The sequence below is a fragment of the Eleutherodactylus coqui genome, chromosome 4 (genome assembly GCF_035609145.1).
Source record: "Eleutherodactylus coqui strain aEleCoq1 chromosome 4, aEleCoq1.hap1, whole genome shotgun sequence".
In the NCBI taxonomy this organism is placed as follows: domain Eukaryota; kingdom Metazoa; phylum Chordata; class Amphibia; order Anura; family Eleutherodactylidae; genus Eleutherodactylus; species Eleutherodactylus coqui.
The window spans coordinates 237,564,095-237,586,748 of record NC_089840.1 but is presented as its reverse complement, the minus strand read 5'-3'; the positions used below and the strand labels follow the sequence as shown (position 1 = coordinate 237,586,748).

The 22,654-nt window shown below is 46.2% G+C and overlaps 1 protein-coding gene across 1 annotated transcript in view; it reads right to left on the bottom strand.

The window, feature by feature from the left end:
• Nucleotides 1–18,166, bottom strand: part of LZTS2 (leucine zipper tumor suppressor 2) — a 126,491-nt gene extending 108,325 nt beyond the window's left edge. Inside the window, exon 1 of the mRNA XM_066600933.1 lies at nucleotides 18,047–18,166. The gene's annotated coding sequence lies outside the window, so the exon portion shown is untranslated. The remainder of the gene's footprint in view (nucleotides 1–18,046) is intronic.
• Nucleotides 18,167–22,654: the final 4,488 nt, after the last annotated feature.

Below are 22,654 nucleotides of genomic sequence, written 5' to 3'. Positions count from 1 at the left end.
CGAAGAAGCGTTCACATGTTCATTTACTAAAAACACGGTGCTTGACAAGGTAACCAGAATACCTTAGGCTGCCCATCCATGGGCGATGTTTCGATAACATGTCAAAGAATAACGTCTGCATAGATGTCTTTATGTCATATAAATGGTAACTTGATGTAAAATGTTACATCTTTATGCATTATTGTAGACATTTCTTTTTGCATTACAGTTCTCACATAGCGATCATGGGCAACGTGACCGAATCACTTCTAGGAACCTACTTGACTCATTCATAGGATATAACCTTGTTACATACAGAAAAACAAACATCTGCAACCAGAACGCATTATACAAAGTGATCTCCACCCAAGACTCAGACTTCTACTGTTTATTAGCAGTGCTCAGCCTTCTTCTGCAGGTGGTTGGGCACAGGTCTTTAGACTTGCTCTTGTATAAGAGCTTAAAGGTGTTGTGGCAGGTTAAAAAGTTATCCCTGTCCACAGGACAGGAGTAGAGATGAGCGAGCATACTCAGTAAGGTGATTTACTCAAGAGAGCATCGCCTTTTTCGAGTAACTGTTGGCTCGTCCCTGAAGATTTGGGGGGGGGGGGGGGGGGAGCGGGAGGGAGAGGTCTCCCTCACTCTCCGCTCCTACCGAGTATGCACGCCCATCTCTAGACAGGAGATAACTTTATGATTGTTGGCGGTCTTACCGCCAAGACCCCTGCTAATCCCGAGAACAGGGGTCTGGTCAGTCCGCGAGTGAATGGAGTGAAGGCAAGCCACAGCTCTGTTGACTTTAATGACAGCACTGTAGGTTGCCAAAGCGGTTCAACTCTGTAATCTCCGGCACGGTCATTAAAGTGAACGAAGCAACGGTGTTCTTACAAAATCTCCACTCCGTTCAAGTAAAGGATTATATTTTTTTTTACAAAGTCCTAAAATCCTGCATTTTTCCTACTAACAGGCTGATACTTCCTGATCTGTAGAGAAAACTTTTCAGCAGTCATCTCACTAACATTTACACTGAGAGGTAACACCTATATGTAGATAACACAGGATCCACCATAGGTATAAGCTGTGATTATCTACTCTGCACAGGTCACATAGCATGTCTAGAACAGTCTCCCATATAAGTCAATGGGTCAGCTCCTGTCCATTGTGTGAATGGCCCATGAGGCTGCTGTAAATCATATCTCTAAATGCTGTTAAATGTAGCCCAGTAAAGATGGCCGCCCCATAGTCCTGTAAAGACTACAGAATTAAAAAAATTCTACAACCAATTAAAAACGGATTAGAAAAATGGAATATGTTCATCTATCTGGCTTTAATCAGTAAAAAACATTTTTAGTGATAAAGTCCTTTTAAAGGTGAATCGTCCTGCTGTGCACGGTCTGCTGACTGAGGTTCCTACTCTTTTCCAGCTCTGGTTTCTTCTGCTATTGCTCCTGGTCCTGACTGAGCTTTGTGATATTTGTCTTCCTTGCCCTTGGGACTGTTCATCTATTACCCGTTGCCCCACGGCTGCCATTTCATGACCATTCTGAGTACCCTGCTGCAACAAAGTTCATACTTTTGTGTACCCCGTTTTTGGGGTATTAAACTACTGACAAGGTGTTAGTCCACTTGTAGACACGATTAGTAACATATTCTTGCTAAAATCACTGCCTCCTGTATTACCCCCAAAACTTACTTTATAAGTAACTGTGTGGCAGGTATGCAAAGTTTGTTTCAAGACATCTGGATGGCCACCAACACTTCCCGAGACACCGAGGGACATTCTTTCCCAGTCTGGCCCGGCTGCAAAGGTCAGAACTAAGCTTTATGAAATGTCACACTGGTGCCTACCCAGATGACTTGAAACAACCGATTGGCACACAATTAGAAAAGTATGCAGCAATTTTAACCAGAACGGGTCACTGGTGGAGACGGGTGTCCTTTCAGGATGAAGACTAGGGTAGCCCCCCAACGTGTCACCCTAGTCTAGTCAGCGCCCAATGGATTGCGACTTATAGTATCCACATCTCCCATATATGAATGCCACAAACTATATAGGCATACATCTCCCATTTAAAAAAAAAAAGAAAAGTGGTTTTCCAACAGCTGAAGCCCCTCCGAGCTCTAGAAGATAATTTGTATCCGGTTGAAGGGCACTTCAGTAGACTAGTATAAAGGGATTCCGATAGTTTGTATAGATCAGCACACCTGTAATTAGACTCGTTAGCATATCTTGGCATTACACGGGATGTTACATAATCACCATGTGAAGTTTGTGTTCACCAAGAGTCTTTTATAGTCACACCCTGAGTTGTAACACTCCGGCTCTGAAATTAGGCAGCTCTTGTGTATAACTACCTCTCATGGCCGGACCTTCCCAATAAAACAATATAATAGCTAGTAGACTCTTGTCCTTTACACGTCCTGCAGGATATCCATTCACTGCCGGCATGGATTGCTCACGCCAATTTTAGTATACTGCATTAAATGGCAGTTCCAGATGTTAAAGGTTTAAGATGACCTTTGCTGAACTGTTCTACTAGGTTCGGAAATTCTATACACAGAAATGAAATTATTGTTGGAATTGTTCACTTGGTGAGAATGAACACCCAGAGAGGAAGCTTACAGCTTGGGAGGGGGTCCAGTTCCAGACTCAATTCCTTCAATTTTAGGATCATAAAAGGTGGCTTAACATATTAGATGAACACCGGATGAACCTGCCGATCTCACCGACCAACCATCTAATATGGAGAGTGGTGTCCGATTCTCCTCATTAGTAGATGTTGAGGGAAAGAAAGACTGGGCAGCTAGATCCCAACATACCTGAGGGATATAAGCCACTGCTACATTTGTCTAGCAGCATCTTATTCCCTAGTCTTATGTGAAGCAGAGTGTTAAGGCAGTAGAAATGCAGTCCTAAGCTCTTGCTCACGACCTGAAGGTTGCAAGTTCAATCCCCACGTGGTTGGGGGAGCCGGCTCAAGGTTGACTGAGCCTTCCATCCTTCCGAGGTCGGTAAAATGAGTACCCAGCTTGGTGAGGGGGGGAATAAATAAATTACCTGAAAGTGCTGCGGAATAAGTTGGCGCTATACAAATAAGAATTTTTTTTTTGTTGAGAAAATGCACAAGCCAACACACATGTATCTATAGGTGCTGGGAGGACTAGCTGACAGCCAACAGCTATTGAAAGTGTATGACCATTTTAAAGGAGTTATCCAGCCTTTTTTTATGGATGACCGATCCTCAGAATAGGTCATCAATAGCAGATCGGCTGGGGTACACCACTCATGACCCTAGCCGGAAGCTGTTTGGGCACTCGCTGTTACTGGCAAAACATACAGGGTAAGCAGCTGAAACCTATTTAATGTAGAATTGATTCTGGGGGTCCACTGAAAAGATACATGCAAATATTAAAGTTTAAGATGCCGTACTCTGATCAGTATGTAACGCAGTCAGTGTACACAGTGCCGTGTGCTGTTCACGTTGGGGCGTTAAGAGTGCACTCCTGGCTAAAGGCCCACCGGGGGATCCACATGTTACCTGTGGCCCACTCCAAGCCTAAAATTACCATCGCCGGCAACTCTATAAGGGTCAGAGCGATCTGCTTCAGCTCTGTACACGGTGTATTGCTGGTGAAAGAGGGCACCCCAGGTCAGGGTTACGAACAGCGGGTCCCAGCCAATCAACTATTGATAACTTAGTCCGGCTGCCCACGGGTGTTGCGATATACCGCCGCGGAAGCTGCTGCAGGGGAGCATTATCTCACTGCGATTTTCCGCGATGAACATATGATGAAAAGTCAATTTTTTAAAAAGCCCTAAAATCACCTTTAAGGCCACGTTCGAATGCACAATAGCAAATACGCGGCAGAATCTGAATGTCTACGGTGTTAGCACTGCAAAGAGTGAAATCCATTGCAACAATCTATGTCAAATCTGACAAGTCTGAACATGCCACCAACTAACTTAAAGATACAGGAACAAGCTGATGCAAACAATGGTATGCTTTTCTACTATCTACTTACAAGTTTTAGGGTGGTTTCACATCTGTGTCGGAACCTCCTATAACTATTAGGATCCGGCTACTACTATGGTGAGGCATCATTAGCCTTTAATGAACCAATTAATCATTTTTTATGCCTCCGTTCTCCTATTAATCAGTAATAAATTATTTTGTTAGGATTGTTGAGCACTGTAGGTTTTATGTATTAACTTGCATTAATAGAGTGCCGACATATTTTCATAAGCATTGAGTAACATGAAGGACAAGTACAACACCTTTAACCCTTTCCAATCCACTGTCTGACGTCTAAAGCAAGGGTCCCCAACCTTTTTGGCATCAGGGACCGGCTTCAAGCAAGACCATTTTTACAAGGCCCGGCAGGGTTGGGCGGGACATGGGCGGGGCTTTGGTTATATGGGGCGGGGCTATGAAGGGGGTTGGAGTTTAGTGCATTCTTATTTAATTATGACATTTAGAATGTCCTGGCAGTACACACATAGGGCAGTATAATATATCCCCCCCCCCCCCCACCTGGCAGCACACACATAAGAAAGTACATAATCTATCCCCCCCTCCCCAGTACAAACATAGGGCAGCATATAATTTATCTCCCCCCCCCCAGTAATAGACAGCCCCCACCCCTCAGTAAGACAGCCCCCACCTCTCAGTAATTAGCAGCCCCTCCCCCTGTAATAAGTAGCCCCCACCCCCAGTAATAAGCAGGTCCCCCCCCCAGTAATAGACAGCGCCCCACCCCCAGTAATAGGCACCCCCTTCCACTGTAATAAGTAGCCCCCCCCCCCCAGTAATAAGCAATCCCCCCAGTAATAAGCAGGTCCCCTCCAGTAATAAGCAGCCTCCCCCCCAGTAATAGCCCCCCCAGTAATAGGCAGCCCCTTCCCCTGTAATAAGCAGCCCCCATCCCCCCAGTAATAAGCACCCCTCCCAGTAAGCATCCCTCCTAGTAATAAGCAGGTCCTCCCCCCAGTAATAGGCAGCCCCTCCCCCAGTAATAGGCAGCCTCTTCCCCTGTAATAAGTACCCCCCCCCCCCCCCCAGTAATAACCAGCCCTCCCAACAATAAGCAGCCCCTTCCCCTGTAATAAGTAAGTTAGTGTGTGTGCCGGGATCAGCGCGAATCGCTTCAGTGGTGAGCAGCGTCCGCACGCCGCGAGCCACATAACACAAGGCAGCGGGCCTTGTGTTTAGAGCAAAAGTTCCCGGCGGTGCCGCGGACCGGCGCTAAACACCCAACGGCCCGGTGGTTGGGGACCCCTGGTCTAAAGACATTCTAATTGAAGGCTGTACAGCTCCGGTGTCAGAAGACGTCCGGCAGGGTATTCTTACTGTAGGTTACTCAACGCTCTGTGGTCGGGGGACCTCTCCAGCATGTCACATACCGCAGTACTGGCTCTAGCCAGCAGATGGTGCCATTGTATAATGGCAGAAAGAGAAAGGCCCCTAGGAAACCCTGAATCCAAAATTAGATTGCAAAGGGTTAAACTTTGTCACTGGTGGAAAACGATGCCAACTTTGGAGCGAGCCTATTCTTCAACATGGGGCGTGTTGTTCTACGTCCATTGATGGACACACCACTCAAGTGATACTCCAGGGCAAAGGTGGTCATACACATTAGATAGAAGTAGGATGAACAGTCGTTACGCATTGTAGTCAAGGATCTGCTGGATGAAAATTTGGAACACCCCCAACTTCTTTTCAGACAGTGTCAGTCTGTTGGCCAAAATCAATTATTTGCTGTTAAATTGCACCTAGAGATGAGCGAGCATCCTAATGCTCGGGTCCGCGTTATTCGAGTCGAGCTTTTCGTAAAATTCGAGAGCTCTACTCAAGTAACAAACCCCATTGGCTACAATGGGAGACCCGAGCATTTTTGTATTTGGGATGACGGGTTCTGAGTTTTCGTTTTCTCTCTCTCGCTCGCCAAAAAATTTGCCATTGACACGCGCCTCGGCAGGGAGGGGCCAAAACAGGCACACTGCTTGATGCTCGTTCGATCACCAACATCACGTGAATATGTGCATAGCTGACAAATAACCATAAAGTTCAATGAACTCAATCCACCTCCTGTGATCAATGTAATGGAGAGAGTTCAGACACTGGTGTCACGAAGCAAAAAACTACCGACAAAAAGACAACCCACTGCACCGAAATGCTGGAGTGTCAGCTGTTCGTAGAAGACCTAGGACCTCTCCAGGGCCAGCAAAGAGAGGAAAATCCATAATCAAAGAGAAGTTATGTAATTGATTAAAGCCTGAACCTACAAGATAGTGCTGAGAACAATCACCTCGGTCATTTAGCTGTTGGAGAACAGAGTATTGAGTCACAACCATATCACCATGCACGGAGATCCTGGCTCTTCACAACAGCAAATACAGACGTAAATTCTTGGTCCATCAGTAAAAATAGCATATTTTTTTATGGACACTGGAAAAAAAAAAAGGAAGCGGTCCATGATTATTATTTTTGTTTTTTTTTACAAGGCTGGTAGTACTTGAGAAGGTGATTATGACTGTAATTATCAGCATTCTATGGTTCACAGTAAGTTCCAGTAATGAGTTTATGTCACTATATTGAGCTCTAGACACTTCTCTTTATCTTTCATTTTGGTTTTTTACTTTGCTCTGTAACTTTTGGGTAGATTGTCCAGAAAAAAAAAATTCAGGTTGGCAACCATGAATGAAAGCCTACATTCAATAGTATCAGGTCCAAACCCCTGCTCAGTGCAGGATCACTAAATCATCCCAGACAGATGTCTGTCCAGCTTTTGTTTGAAGTCTTCCATGGAAGGAGAACTCACCACCTCCTGTGGTAACCTGTTCCACTCACTGATCACCCTCACTGTCAGAAAGTTTTTTCGAATATCTAATCTGTGTCTCCTCCTTTCAGTTTCTTCCCATGAATGGTGGTGGAGCAAGCCAAAGATCTCTTCCGTCCACCCGCCTTGCTTCACAGTGAACAAGCAATCGTTCCAAGATGAACAACCACCTGTTTACCCGGAGCTGAAACGAAGCAACCAGCGACTACTGAGCGATTCCCCGCTCAGTACACTGTTGGGTCCTATTTTTATATGGGACATCTATCACTCTAAATTGCTCATTTAAGCAATTTTTTGGACCGATAATTGCAAAAGACACCCAAGTCAGGAAAGCCCGGCCAACCGTCAGATAGATAACACATCAGTAAACAGATTTCTATTAGTCCGTGGTCAGATCTCAAAAGGTCAGAAATGAGTATCAAAAAGGTGCCAGACTCTCTTCAGTAGGACTAGCACCAAGACGGTGAGTCCCACTTTACTTACCTCCTCACACCATCTACCTATATACTGTACACACTGTATTTGATGAGGTCATTACTCTATTCAGCATTCCAAATCTAAAGAATCAGCAATGAATACTTTGATAAATAGAGATGGCAAACCATTTAGTAGTGCGGCCTCGGGCAATGGCTTCTCCTAATGGCTCTAACTGCATCCTGGCAGATTCCCACCACTTTGAAAGCATTTAAAATGATGAGCTGCCAATAGCTCTAAAACAGCATAGCCAGCCAGCAAAAAGCTTCACTCAGAGAGAGGACAGTCACGCAACGGACCTGGAAGGGGGGGGGGCACAACAAAATGGACTATACTGACCCCGGGGCTATAAAGCTGCAATAAAAAAAAATCTATACGAAACCAGAAAAGTGCTGAATTATAGCCGATTCTGAAGTATCAGATGTTATACTAGCGCCAAGAAATCCTTACTTGTAGGGCTAAAAAAGCCCCACTAAAATGTGATAAAGTAAAATATGCCACCTTCGTCTTATTTTTCTGTGACGTTAGGCCCCCTGCACATGACTGTACTCCACTGGAAGTCTACGGGGCCATTCTATACCCCTCCAAGAGCGAAAAATGTTGTTAAACTCCATGCGCCACCATATTTTGCTACTCTATAGTGTCCACAACTCTGTAGTGCAGAACTGAAGGGGAGTCTCACAACAGGTATCTTTGCTCAGTCTTCTTTCCTTGGTGTTAGGATAGCGTTCCAGTAACAGGTGCTGGATTATCAAATGTTCTAAACTACTTGATGCCGGATTAAAGAAATTAAGGATTTTGCTAAATTTATATACTACATATACACTGAATAGAGATACCCATTTAGTACCCCTAAGGCATTAGACCTCCTTTGGCCTTCAAAAGTGCAGCAACTCATTTTGGCATCCATCCATGGGTGCCAAAGGACTCCAGATGTGCCAACAAAACATTCTCCACTTCTCCACCTGCCTGAATCGTTGACACCCGACAGGAAGGGTTCATCGATTCATGTTGCTTGGGACAGATTCAGACCATCAGCAACAAAAGTCGGGATTCAGATGACCCAGAGATGTTTCTTTGCTGCTCAGTGATCCAGTTTTTGCACTCTTTTGAGACTCACCTGCTTATGGCCACTTGCAGATGGCCGGGTCGGATCCGGCTGCGAGAATCCCGACGAAAGTCCCTGCAGAAACCAGCGCAGCACTCACCTGCTCCTGCAACTCCGGCTCTTTGATGTGCCGCCTGCCGGGCAGCAGGCGCATGCGCAGACTGGAGCCGGCGGCCGGAAAGTAACATTTCTGTGCGGGGCTCGCAGAGAAATGGAGAATGCTGCGATTTGTTTTCTGTGCAAGATTTCGCGCAGACAAATCGCGGCCGCCTACCTAGGATTGCGTTTTCTAACGCAATCCCATGGCAGCTTCCACGGGTGGAAATTCTGTGGGAAATCCCGCCGCGGAATTTCCGCCCGTGTGCAGGGGGCTTATCTTAGGCAGCAATGGTACTCAAACTGGTTGTCTGCCAATACATCCCATCCATGTTAAAGAGCTTGTCTGGTTGTAAATACCGATACCCTATTCCCAGGATAGATCATCGATAATTGATTGGCAAGGGTTCGTTCCCACTGCAGTGAATTGGAATTTTGCCTGCAATACCATGCCTCGCCACTGCAGTGTGAACGGAGCTGTCTGCAGAAATCAGCTAAGTGCATTAGTGTACCAACCTGGCGAATAACTAATCAGAAGGAATCCCTGGCAACAGATCCCCATCAATCTACTAGTGATAATCCATCAGTAATTTGCAACTGGACAACCCCTTTAAGAAACCCCTTTTCTGGATGTTTTTCCTTCATTTCAGTATACTCTAATTACCCACATGCTTGTTGGTTTTCTTTTTAAACCCCAGCCCCGGCTAGTCCATCGCCGATGACCAGGCCTTGTTGGGAGTCACTTAGATTGCAGGATTTTCCCATTTGATGTGGATTCCCACGCAAAACTTGCTTACTTGATTTAATGCTGCACTCCGGGGTCCCTACGGGCTCGTGCAGATGGTCTTTTGGGGTGTTGAAAACTTCCAACTAGATCTGCCACATTCGCATAGGAAAAATAACCTACTGATTTTAATAGGTTAATATACTTTATTTTTTACTGCGCTGCGATTTTTTTTACCGTTTCTGAGCGATTGTGTTCCAGAATTGCGCACAAATGTAAATGCTCACAGGTTTATCAGCGCGATATCGGTCCGAGGTTCTTTTGAATAGGAGTTCTACATATGAGCGATGTTTTTCCTCTTGCGGCAGGTTCTATTTTTTTCGCATTCCATGGAACGCATCACCCACGGATTTCAAAAGGACCTTAGATACCTTGCATGCCGTGCGTTGTGCATGCAAGGTTTCCTGTTGAAGTCAATGGGAAACACTTCCGATCTTCTGTCGCGCGTGAAACTTACGCGAAAGGATTGAAATTTTGACAGAAGTGGTGCGCGATATTTTGGCCCATAAATCGCCTTGAATCTGTGGGTAAAACGCCCATTGGCAAACACGATATCGGGCACCGTTTATCAGACCAATATTGCACTTGCCCGTGTGAAGGTAGCCTCAGGGCTCCTTCACACTGGCGATCACGATATTGCCGCAAGAAAATTGCGGGGGAAAAAAAAAACAAACACACAGGCGATTTTCAAGTGTCAGCGATGCTTTTCCCTAAAAATAATCTTGCATCACATCGCCGGCGCACGCAATTTTATCACACAAAAGTCAATAGGAGTTCCTAATGTTAAAAAAAAAATCGTCACACGAAAATTGCAAGTTGCCATAAAAATGAGGCTATATAGGGAAACACGGGCAATAAAAAAAAACGCAGAAAGATCAGACACGCTGCAATTTTCTAATACCGCCACATCACATGAGTGAAAACATCGCAAATGGGAATGGAACTATTAAAAATCACTGGTTTCATAATTCTGCGTTTTCTCTCTCTTGCACTTCGTAGTTTTATCACAAGTGTGAAGACCCCCTAAGGCCAGTGTTACATAAGCGCACTTACGCGGCATATGTGCGCAATGTGCATCGTGTTCTTGCACGTGCGTGTTTCACTTCCCTTTATGTGCGCAATTCATGCACACACAAAAAAAAAACACGCAACAGCGCTCCAATTCATTGTAATTGGTAATTAAAGGAGATGTCTCGAGGAAGCAGTTAAATTTTTTTTTTGCCCAGTCCCCCCCATTAAGTACACATTACTAATTACCCCTGTAAATGACTTTCCTAGCTGGTTTGTACTTACCGTTCCAGCGTTTCAGCAACATATAAAAGTTTCCTCAAGATGGCCGCCGGCTCTTTCCCCGTCGCTCGCTGCAGCCCGACGTGCGCGCTCCCGAGACGCCGCCAGCTGTGTCTCCATGGCAACCGGACGCATCGCAGCCGCCGACCAGACGCCCCGCAGCCGCCGACCAGACGCCCACCGCCAGGCAGCAGGTAACCGGCGCTAGCCCCCGGCTCCCCAGCGCTAGACCCTCAGCCCAGGTGAAGGCCCCGGAGCCCAGCGCTAGTTCCCCCGGCCTAGCGGCAGCCCCCCCCGGCCTAGCGACAGCCCCCCCCGGCGCAGCCCGGCGCAGCGGCAGCCCCCCCCCCGACAAATCACTTACCTGGGAGGCTTCTCGGGGCGGCTGGGCTGGGCTTCTCCGCTGGGCAGCTCCAGTTTCTGCACCTTCCTCTAACAGAGGAAGGTACAGAATGGCAGCTGTAGCGCGCTCCCGAGCAGTGACAGCTCGTCTGCGCATGCGCAGAAGAGCTGTAGCGGGGAGCACACTGAAGCGGCTCGTGCTGAATGGAGAAGACCGGACTGCGCAAGCGCGTCTAAAAAAGCAAGCTGCCAGCGAATTTAGACGGCACCATGGAGACGAGGACGCTAGCAACGGAGCAGGTAAGTGGAATAACTTCTGTATGGCTCATATTTAATGCACAATGTACATTACAAAGTGCATTAATATGGCCATACGGAAGTGTATAACCCCACTTGGTTTCGCGAGACCACCCCTTTAAGGTAATCAGTTCAATATGTGCTATTTTCGTATTTTTGCACAACGAAATTTTTTACCCAAAATACGCACTTGTGAACGAATCGCAAATACATTCGTGAGTCCGTTTTCCTTCCCCATATAAAGGAGCCTGTTAATCTCTATAGCACCAGAGGCGCACGGATAGGCGCTCAGTACGCCACATACGGCTAGCGCAGTATAGATGAGGAATATTGCTGCTACAGGCGGTCTTCCTCATATTTTCTATGAACTTCATCTGATAGGAATTACACGCAGTCACGTGACCCGGATTACACAAGTGTCCTCATTCTACTCCGGTTATAAACTACATGCAGCTGCTAGTAAATAAAAGAAAACCCAGCACTTTCGCAAATGCCACCAGTGTGTAGCCCGAGGGACGAGCGAACGCTGCGAGACTAGCAGACTAATATACTCCGACTATACCAAGTGCTAACATTACAAAATGAATAAACATCACAGCATTCCCAATACACCGCAATACCCAGTCCATAAAATATTAATAAATGATATACACGTGGTCATCAGCTAAAATAGAACAGTCATTACCGCGCTGCGCTCATTCCTCTACAGGTCTTTATGAGCATCCAAAAGCCCCACCGCTTATCCACAGGTGTACTTTAATGCTCATGGGTCCTATTACTAGCGCCAAATATGTCAGCCCCTAATGACCCATATAAACTCTACAGGTACAGTGGGACGTGCCACTAGGTTACAGAACCCACTAAAGTCAATGTGTGCGTTCACATGTGACATTTTTTTTCACAGATTGACCGTACTCACATGGTATACAAGGTCGTTTCATTTCTTTTCACGCACCCATTGACTTCAATGGGAGTTTTACATTACATCAATTGGGTAACCTTTTATTTTTCCGCCTGAGGCTGCTTTCACGCGGCCAAGAAATTTGCGCGAGATCTGTGTGTTGTGAGACGCAGGAATATGAACCCCATTCTTTTGAATGGAGTCGTATCGCCGCATGTGCGTGTTGTCCTTGGAACGTTTTGCCCATTGTTTTCAACGTATCTGCTGCGGGCCTCCCACACGCGGGATCCAGTCCACTCGCGTGAGCCCGGAACCAGACAGAAGCCCAAAACGTTCCTATGGCTGTATGCTACGGAGCTAGAATCGCGCCATATGCTGCAGCGTGCAGGGCATTATGGAGGTATGCCCTCCTAAAAGCAACGCCAATTAACTTATATGAAATAAAACGGTCAGATACAATCATAGTCCCAGCGAGGTTTTGTGGAGCCCCATAGACTTCTACGGGAAGTACGTAATTGCAGCTGTGTACAAGCGTGCATAGAGCTGTAACACGAATATGTACACCTGCGGGCTCTGCAGATATTTGGCCTTGAGTGCGATAACCTGCAACAATAGGGCAGAGGATATATCACAGGGAGTTATCCAGCAAGGACTGCCTGCTTACTGTGAATGGAGGCAAGCGGCCTGGAATGAGCCCTTATGGTCCATTGACACGGGCCGGTTATCTAGGAATGCTCATTCACCCAACAATTGGGCTGTGTGAAGAGACGGACAATCGGCTGATCGTTCAGTTTCAGTAGGTATACGAAAAAATGTTCCCCGATCTGTAGTACATTTCAAGCTGTGAACAGGGAGATGTACAGCCGGCCTCTGGGGAATAACAATTGCGCTAGCGATGAGTCGCCGAATAAGGGCTCATTCACACAGGCATATGCAATCTTAATCTGTGAAAAATAGTTAAAAAAAAAAAAACACACACGAAAGTCTAATTGACGTCATTTTTTCCCTAAATCGATGTCTTCCAGCAACATGCGTAAAAAAAAAAAAAACGCAGCGCACACTGAGGTCGCGTTCACACTTGCAAGAAAATCACGCGATTTTTGAGCAATGCGATTGAGAGAGAACACATAGAATCATAGAACCCATGCTTTTCAATGGCCTCATTCACTGTGATGTTTTCTCATATGCGATATTGTGAGATTTAGAAATCGCTACCTGCATGGGCGTAACTAGAAGCTCTTGTCTCTGATGCAAAATCTGTGACAGGGCCCCTTACAGACCATGTGCTAGTTATAATACTGGTTTCTTCTTATGCGATAGAGGGGCCCTAAAGATCCAGGGCCCCATGGCAATTGCTACTCCTGCACCCCCTATAGCTACGCTCCTGGCTGCCTGCCCTATTTTTCTGTGTTTTTTTTTTTTTCTTAAATCGCCCATGTTCGCCTATTGAGCCTCTTTTTTTATTGCATCGCAACACATGAACCTGCAATGTCTTTTTAACTTTAGCGACTCCTATTGTCTATCACGCAAGAAAATCGCAAGCGGCAGCGATGGGATGTGAGATTATTTTCAAGAAATGGACATGGATGTACAGAGCGCGGTTTGCCAGCGGCGGCATGGACGCTGACAGCGGGGAGGAGAGTGACAGCTAGGGAATGGGAGCAGAGATGGGAGTCCGGCGGGGAGGGGTATGAGCACGGCACCGGGGGGACCCAAGCGAGCTGCCAGGGCAATGTCAGGGGGATGTGGGAGCCATGGTGGGCGTGCCCTGGAAGTTCCCTGTCAATGACACCGGCCAACTCGCGTGCCCTGAGAGTTCCCTGTCACTGACAGCGCCCAACTCATGTCTCCACCCATATATCTGGTGGAGACATAATGCACCAGTATGGCATGTGTGAATACACCAACTTACTGTAAGGGGTTCCCATGCTTGTGTGTATTCAGTCAGCAAATATATGGACAGCCCACGCACAGAAAACACACCCGTGTGAATGAACCTTATATTCTGGCCATACACCGTGGAGTCACATTATTATGATCACCTCCTACTTTTGACGTTGGCAGTGTGTAGCCCATGGAGAAAGTGGCGAGTCGGGGACCGGCTTAGTGGGTATATAAGGCGTGTGATAGCTGTCTGCTCACATATTACTCGTCATGGGTAAATGGTGCGATTTATCAAGAGGGGCAAAAAGGGTCGAACAAGTATCGGCATTTAGGCCAAGGGTGGCGGTATTTCTCAAGCAGCACAGTCTGCGAATTGTTCGCATGCTGCTGTAATGAAAGTGTATTGTGAGTGGACAAATAGCACAATTGGGAATAACTGATATGAAAACTGTGGAGCACCACGCGCCATTGATGTGAGAGGTGGTTGTCGGCTACGAAGGTGTGTGAAGGCAGACTGATATGCTAAAGTGGTGCAAGTCACCATGAAAATCAACCAAGGGGCTACCAAACGTGTGTCTAAAACAGCTCAGCGCACCTTGGGGGCTCCAAAACAGAGGGGTGCTTACCAAGCCTATGCCAACAAAGGTGCATCGGAACAAAAGGCTTCATTTTGCACAACAGTATAGGAATTGGATCACCACTTGTTGGCACACAGTTGCCTTCTCCAATGGGTCACGTTTTCAGCTTCATCGAATGGATGAAAGTTGGTGTGTCAGTCGAGGAACATCAGAGAACAACTACCCTGCAACAACTGATGGAAGGACAGAAGCCGGTGGTAGTAGGGTTATGGTCTGGGGAATTTTTTGGTGCCATTTTCTGGGTCGCTCATCCTTGTGGAAAGCACTCTGAACCGCTCTGGTTATGAATCCATCCTTGTAACATAGTAAGTTAGGCTGAATAAAGACAAATGTCCACCTCGTTCAGCCTGTTTCTCCCTCTTGTTGATCAAGAGGAAGGCAAAAACAAAAAACAAGAGGCAGAAGCCAATTAGCGCATTCAGGGGGAAAAAAATCCTTCCCGACTCCATAATGGCAGTCAGAATAATCCCCGGATCAAACTCTGATAGTTCCTACCTGTCTGTGTACCCGCATCAACAACTCCGCTGGTCACCTAATGTCTATGTCCTGTAATATCCTTGCGCTCTAGAAAGATGTCTAGTCCTCTCCTAAACTCCTCTATGGATTTTGCCATCACCACGTCCTCAGGCAGAGAGTTCCACAGTCTCACTGCTCTTACAGTAAAGAACCCCCTTCTATGTTGGTGATGAAACCTGCTTTCTTCTAGACATAGTGGATGCCCTCTTGTTAACGTCACAGTCCTGGGTTGTAGATCATGTACACCCGTGCCTTCTATTTGTCTTACCTGCGGCAAATGGGATCTTCCAGCAATACACACGACTAGAAATATCCAACAGTGAAGAGTATGACCAAAGACACCCAAGTACTTCCCTGGCATCCTAATTTCAAAGGCTTGAACCCAACTGAGCGTCTGTGGGACCACCTCCATAGTCATGTTCCCTCTATGGATCCTCCCCAACACCACTTACAGCAACTGTGTACTGCAGTCGGCATGGCTCCAGATACCTGAGACAACCTACCAGCATCTTACTGAGTCGCTCCCAGCCCGTCTACTGTCTGTACGGTACACGGCGGTTACTCAGGATATTAGCTGGTGGTCATAATAATCTGACTCAATATCACAGAGGCGAGCGGTGTCCTGTTAGTGGATTTCTGCTTTCAAATGCGTCTACTTCTTGTTTTCTGCTTCTCTTGATCGCAAAGCTTTGCAGAACATCTTGGTGCTATATTCGTATCGAATATTATCGTTGCTGGTACCTCCTGCGTAATATGTAACATTATCTGACAAAGTGGAAAGATATTCTTGTATCCACAGTCCTATCAGCAAACATTAAAGTATGTGAATAGTAACATTATGATGAGTAACACAACCAGCGGCATCTACTGGTGCAGCCATAACGGCCAGCCTGGAGGTGACAGCAACCCCCTTCAGGTTAAAGGGCACACAGTACACCAATGTCGCTTTACATACAGTCTTCGTCACCTACCCAGACGGCTGAGGCGGCCTTTCCCATGGAGAGACAGTCTGATGCAAACAATATGATTGACTCTGCATTGACTCACATGAAAAATTCATTTTTGATGGTCACTGAATGCCATAAATCACAGCGACTAGAAACTTGCCTCGCACATTCATGAAATTTGAACTTACACGAGTAACACGATTTTTTTTCTTCCTCCCATAAGGACTAATGGGTGTTCCTGAACAAAATCGGCGCAAAATACGACATACTGTGATTTTCTATTTCAGACCACGTAAATAAACATTGAAAGGAATGAGTTCTTTTCACGCACAAGTTCTGTCCACATCGCTATTGGACGGAATTTGCGCAAAAACGTGCCCATGTAAATACCGCCATGGGTAAATTGTGATATGGACGGAGCTCACACATGTAAAGCACACACTAAGGACCTTTCACGCAGGAAGGAATATTCCGCAATAGCGAATACGGAAGATTCAGCACCAAAATCCGCACCGAGAATGTGACGGTTTTGGTGCGGAATTGAAAATAGCCGAATCCTGCTGGCCATTCGTATTAAAATCTGCAGTTAGCAGCGCGGAATTTGGTGCGGAATTTAGGGACACCATATTTGGCACCTGCTGTTGTGGAATATCCTAAAGGTCACTTAAGTCACATTCACATGGGTCAGAGGGCGTTACATACAATTTTATTGGGCGCAACTCGCACAACACAGAGACACATGACCGGTCCGTGTGCTGTGCCATGTGCAGCAGGCGGCACATCTGTATGCTCTACTCTCGTGCAAGGCTCGCACAAAAATAGAACACGCTGCGAGTTTTCGGTCTTGCAGCTACATTAGGAGGGGGGAAAAAAAAATTTAAAAATATTAAAAAAAAAAAAAAAAAAAAAAAAATCACACATACAGCGCTGCAATGTGTTTTTAACCCTGAGGGCTTATTCACATGAGCGCATATACAGCACATTTTTACGCCCAACTGTATATACGCGACCATCTGAGGCATTGGTTTCCAATGTATTCGTTCACACGGCATGTAAAAACGGCCGAAATACGCGCCGACGCATATACGGTGGCCAAGAAGACAGTTCTGAAAGTTGAGAATACGCCAACTAGCTCTGGCCGGGATCGCCAGAAAACATCCTTTCCGGCGATTATACGCCACAGACATGTGAACGTAAATACGCCTAGGCTCGTGTGAATAAGCCCTGAAACGCATTTCGATCTCAGAAAAAAAAAAAAATTGCAGCAAAACAGAATGCAACATAACTCCAATTTTCTCAGACCTCCATTGCCCTGTGTGAACACAGCCCAACTGCGCCAATAATTGCCCGTATTCCAAAACCGCGCTCGAACCGTCCCCCCTTACCTTCCCATTCACTTCCATCGCCTCGGTGTATCCCTACCATTCCGCACACTCAGCACTAAACTCTGGCTGCTCCCAGGCACGCTGTATAGCCCAACTCTGCAAATTACAAGCTCTGAGAACTAGACTCAGGCCACAACACGCTGATCGGCGAGTCGCGCAACACGCAGAAATTACAAGCGGTTTCTTCGATGGACGACATTAGATTCCTGGAAGGCGTTCACCACGAGTGAAAATATTGTGGGCAAAGAAATATAAAAAAAGTTAGAAAAACAGCCTAAATAGATATAAATGCAGAGACCAGCTCCATGAGTCATAGAACTGTAGGGACTACTAGTGCAGGTTATGTATGTAGCACTCCAGCTGCTGCAGAACCCCTTGGAAAGCAATAATCAATTTAAAAAAATTTGATTACATTGTAATTCCCAAACTGCCTGATTCCTGTTCTGTAATGGTGCAGGGCACTTTAAATATGTGCCCCCTCTGTCTGCGCCCAGCTGCAGCTCATATGCAATTCATTAGAGTCCAGACAGAAGTGCAGGAGCGGCCGTGGGCACGGGGCAGTGCCTACCTGGCAGGAGAGTAATCCAGTAGATCTCCAGTAGATCCCCAGCACGATGTCCCCAGGACCTCACACTTTCCACGGCTCTGTTAGTATCGCTGGGACAGTCACATCGGACAACCCCCTGTCTCCTCCCCTGCAGCCGCTCGTCAATGGGACTAGAAGAGCGGAGGGGCCCCGGCAGGGGCTGAGCGACGGCCAACACTACAGGAGTGCCAATACCTCTGCAGACCTGAGAGCGCACAGCTGTGTGATAAGGGGTCACACTAACCTTCCATCACACACAGCCTTCTTTTTGAAGTATTTTTTCTTTTCTGCACTTTTTTCTCCTATAGAGAAAAGACCATACCTCTGCAAAAACAGGACCCAAAAAGGCTCCTTCAAAACAAGCCCTTTTGCGATGCTTATTACTCACGTAATTTTTGTGCGCATGATGCGCAGTGAATAAAACCCATTGATTTCAACAGGTTTGTGCGCATGGGCGTATTTCATCACGCAATGCGCAATCTTGTGACGAAATACATGTATGTCCTATTTTGGTTCGTTTGAGGGAAGCTTCACACTGGTGTATTTGCGCACGCAAAAATAGTGCGTCTGATATGCAGAGAATTCAACGCATCGATTTTACTGGTTAGGTCACATGCGCACAATTTATGTGGACGTTTCAGTAGAAAAGTAGAACATGCTCTGTTTTTCTGTGTATTTGCACACCGATGGTCCCCATAGAGGTCATTGGAGGCTGCATCAGTGGCGTAACTATAGAGGATGCAGGGGATGCGGTTGCACCCGGGCCCCGGAGCCTTAGGGGGCCCATAAGTCCTCTCTTCTCCATATAGGGAGCCCAGTACTATGAATAAAGCATTATAGTTGGGGGCCCTGTTACAGGTTTTGCATCGGGGCCCAGAAGCTTAAAGTTACACCTCTGGGCTGCGCATTGGATGCATGTACATGGGCGAACGTGATATCGGCTCGAAAACCTCGGACTGAATTGCCTGACCGCGCTCCCATATAAAAGGTACTTTAAACCGTCCCTTTCGGACATCTAAAATCTCTATCCATGTAACCAGAGGCATAACTTAAAGCTTCTGGGCCCCAATGCAAAACCTATAACAGGGCCCCCAACTATAATGCTTTATTCATAGTACTGGGTTCCCTATATGGAAAAGAGAGGTCTTATGGGCCCCCTAAGGCTCCTGGGCCCGGGTGCAACCGCATCCCCTGCATCCCCTATAGTTACGCCCCTGCATGTAACCTCTTTCAGATGCAAATAAGACATCATACAGTATATGAGTGCAGCCCGTCATACACTGTTGTACAAAAACCACCAAATAAGGCCGCCTGCAGACGGGCGGAAATTCCGCGGCGGGATTTCCCGCGGAATTTCCGCCGCTGGAAGCCTGCACAGGATTGCGTTAACAAACGCAATCCTATGCAGATGGCTGCGATTTGGCCGCTTGAAATATCGCGCGGCAAACAAATCGCGGCATGCTCTATTTATGTGCCGGGCACAGAAATGTCACTCGCCCGCCGCCGGCTCTGGGCTGCGCAGCAAGCCAGCACATCAAACAGCCAGAGCCGGCAGGCGCGGGTGAGTACGCATGGTCCCTGCAGGCGCTCGGGTCTGGTCCGGTGGCGAGAATTCTCGCTACCGGATCCGACCCGCCCGTCTGCAGGCGGCCTAAGCCAACTATGGGTTGTGTTTTTAAAGTTATAGTTCGATCGCAACAGCTTTCATTGAGGGCTCATGAAGGAGGGAACCATTAATGTGGGCACAAAGAAGGCATTATTTCTTCTTCTGGGACCTAGGGGAATTATGACTGTGTGGAGGCATTATCACCTTGTTTGCCACAAAAGGGGAGCGTTGAGAGGTTCATGGTAGGATGGGGTAGTGTGGAGACAAATAGTAGCTGGAAGAAGTCTTCATGGTGGTCTGGTCCCGGATAGAGAAGAAAAGGGAACAAGTATGACTCCAGAGAAGTGATCAATGAAGGTAACTGCACCATAATGTGGGAGACCTAAGATGAACCTTTGCACCAGGGATCATGAGGCTTCACCCTTGGGAACGGTTATTTATGGTGTGTGGCCACCTTTCCGCCATATTCACACGGCTGTGAGTAGTTGCATTTATAAACATTGTGCCCAAAACACATTGGAAAGCACACGGGCACCCATCCATATGCTGCCCGATGTTTATATTCCATGTACTATTCTAGTTTGTAAATAAAGAAAGGACAATAGGACATGTAGCGATTGTTTTTCACCAGATCCTAATAGGCTACGTTGGATCTGTGGACTACATGGAGAGCGCATGGACTGAAAATACGCCATGAGTGAATGCTGCTCATCTTATCTGCTGTTAATATGACTTGCTTCATAGCTGATGGACGGGTCAATTATGAGGAAACCTCTTTAATAACATTAGCGGTTTTACATGAGCTTTATCAGTGACCCACATGTTGCAATCCAACCATTTAGCATCCAGGCCAAAAGACATGATAAGTGAGTAATCTGATCGTTCTGCCAGATGGACATCTTGTACTGGTGCATTTCTTCATGTGTTGCAATCTCTACTGCTGTTGTATTAAGCGAATCAGCTGTGATCATAGATCCTTCTAGTAGTGTTATCATCTAACATGCTGTAAGGGGGGTGCGGGTTATTATTGTTGATACTACTCTGTCTTGTTTAAATGGCTTTACGGTGGAAAGGGAACGGAGGAACAGGGGATGACCGGACGTGGAGTAGAGAGAAGAGCGGCTATGCTGAGGACAGAAGCAGAAGGGAGTATCCCCTGGTTAATACTGCAGAGTTGCAGCAATTATTCTACGGATAGATTCGCCTGCAGTGAGCTCTCCACTCCAGGCCAACTTACTACCCGTCATACTGACACTGACCTGGAGAACCGAGGAATCCCTGAACCTACCACAAGGGTGGAATACCTGACTCACGACTCCACCGAGGATGGGTCTGGTCAAAAAATGGCCCATAAATCAGCATAAAGATAATACTGCCCCTTTCCCTTTCACCCCCAAAACTCATATTCAACTACTCTGGCATAAGGACAGTAGTGACATAGTTTGGGAATAATAAAAAATACAAGACTCCCAAAATACTGTTTAAAATGACCAACATCACATTTTCTGGATGACATAGTCCGCACTAAAATACAATAACTGCCTATTCCGATCCAGCTGTAATTTATGTAAGGATGTGGTCATCTCATAAAACATGCTGGCCTATTATACAAGTGGATTCATCATAAGTCAGTGTACTAATAAAAACTGCATCAATATATTAAATGGAACAGAGAACTGATGTCCAAAGCATCTTACAGGCGGCGTTACGTAACCAGCGAGCGGCAGACAGCCTGCATGAGCGAGTGATACAGGCGCTTGGATTATCTGCTATTACATTACTGAAGATTAAACAGTCTCTGGATGGCAGGGCGAATACAATGTGATTATGGGGAGTCAGTGAGAGAATTCTAGAACACAGTGCTAGCAACCTATTATATATCTCTATCCATCCATCTAGCTATGTAGTCCAATTACATAGATGCTTCTGTATGAACGGACAGGGGTGTAGCTAAAGGCTCATGCGTTCTGTTGCAGGTGTGCAGCTTGGGACCCCCACAACTACCCTTCACAGCCCATCGCTACCTTTCAGCTGCATCTCTGGGTCTCTTTAATTGATCCATTGATACAGCTAATGGTATTAAAAAATATATATTTGTCCCCCTTCCCAAAAAATATGACTCTTTGATTAGAGTTGTTCGCTTTCCCATTATTTTATTAATCAGCCCACACCGCCATGAAGACTTCCTCCATCTCTGTGTTGTAGGTGGTGATATATTCAGGATAGGATGGAGTAATACTTTGTGCCCAATGAATTAACAAGAGTACATTAAAAGTATAACATAACACATAACACAAAAGTTCACACTTCATCTTTGAAGTGTTAACCCTTTCCAATCCACTGTCTGACCTCTGAAAACATTATTATTTAAGGCTGTACAGCTCCGATGTTGTAAGACGTCCATCGGGGTTCTCTTACTGCATATTGCCAGCCTCTCTGCTGTTGGAGCCTATCCAATGTGTCACCTTATGCAGTACTGACTTTAGCCAGCATATAGCGCCACTGTATAACGGCAGAAAAAGACTAAGCCCCCTAGGAAAACCAGGATACAAATTGGATTGGAAAGGGTTAATGCTCTACTACTTTCAGTATAGTCTATTGGCAGCAAAGCAGTCAAACTCACTTAAAAATCGCCAACTCACAAAGTTATCACTCATGGAATGCGAAAAGTGTTCCAACATTAAGGCCCAAAATGGGTCGGTGACTAAGGGGTTAAGATTCTGTCCTGTATACATAGTGTTTATTTTTATATAATGTTTTGCTTCTTAGAATAACATTATTGCTTGTTGAACTGCAGTAATCAGTGACCAATAAACAGTGACGGGATGTGAGTGTAGTAAAAGGGGAGGAGCATCGCGGTATAAAAAGGTAAAGTGACAGGTCACCATGTTTATATTGCTCCACCTCAATGAGTCACTTTTTTTTGTTCTTTTGATTTACTTTTCCTTTGTTGTGTCAGATTTGCAACAATAACAATTATTAAC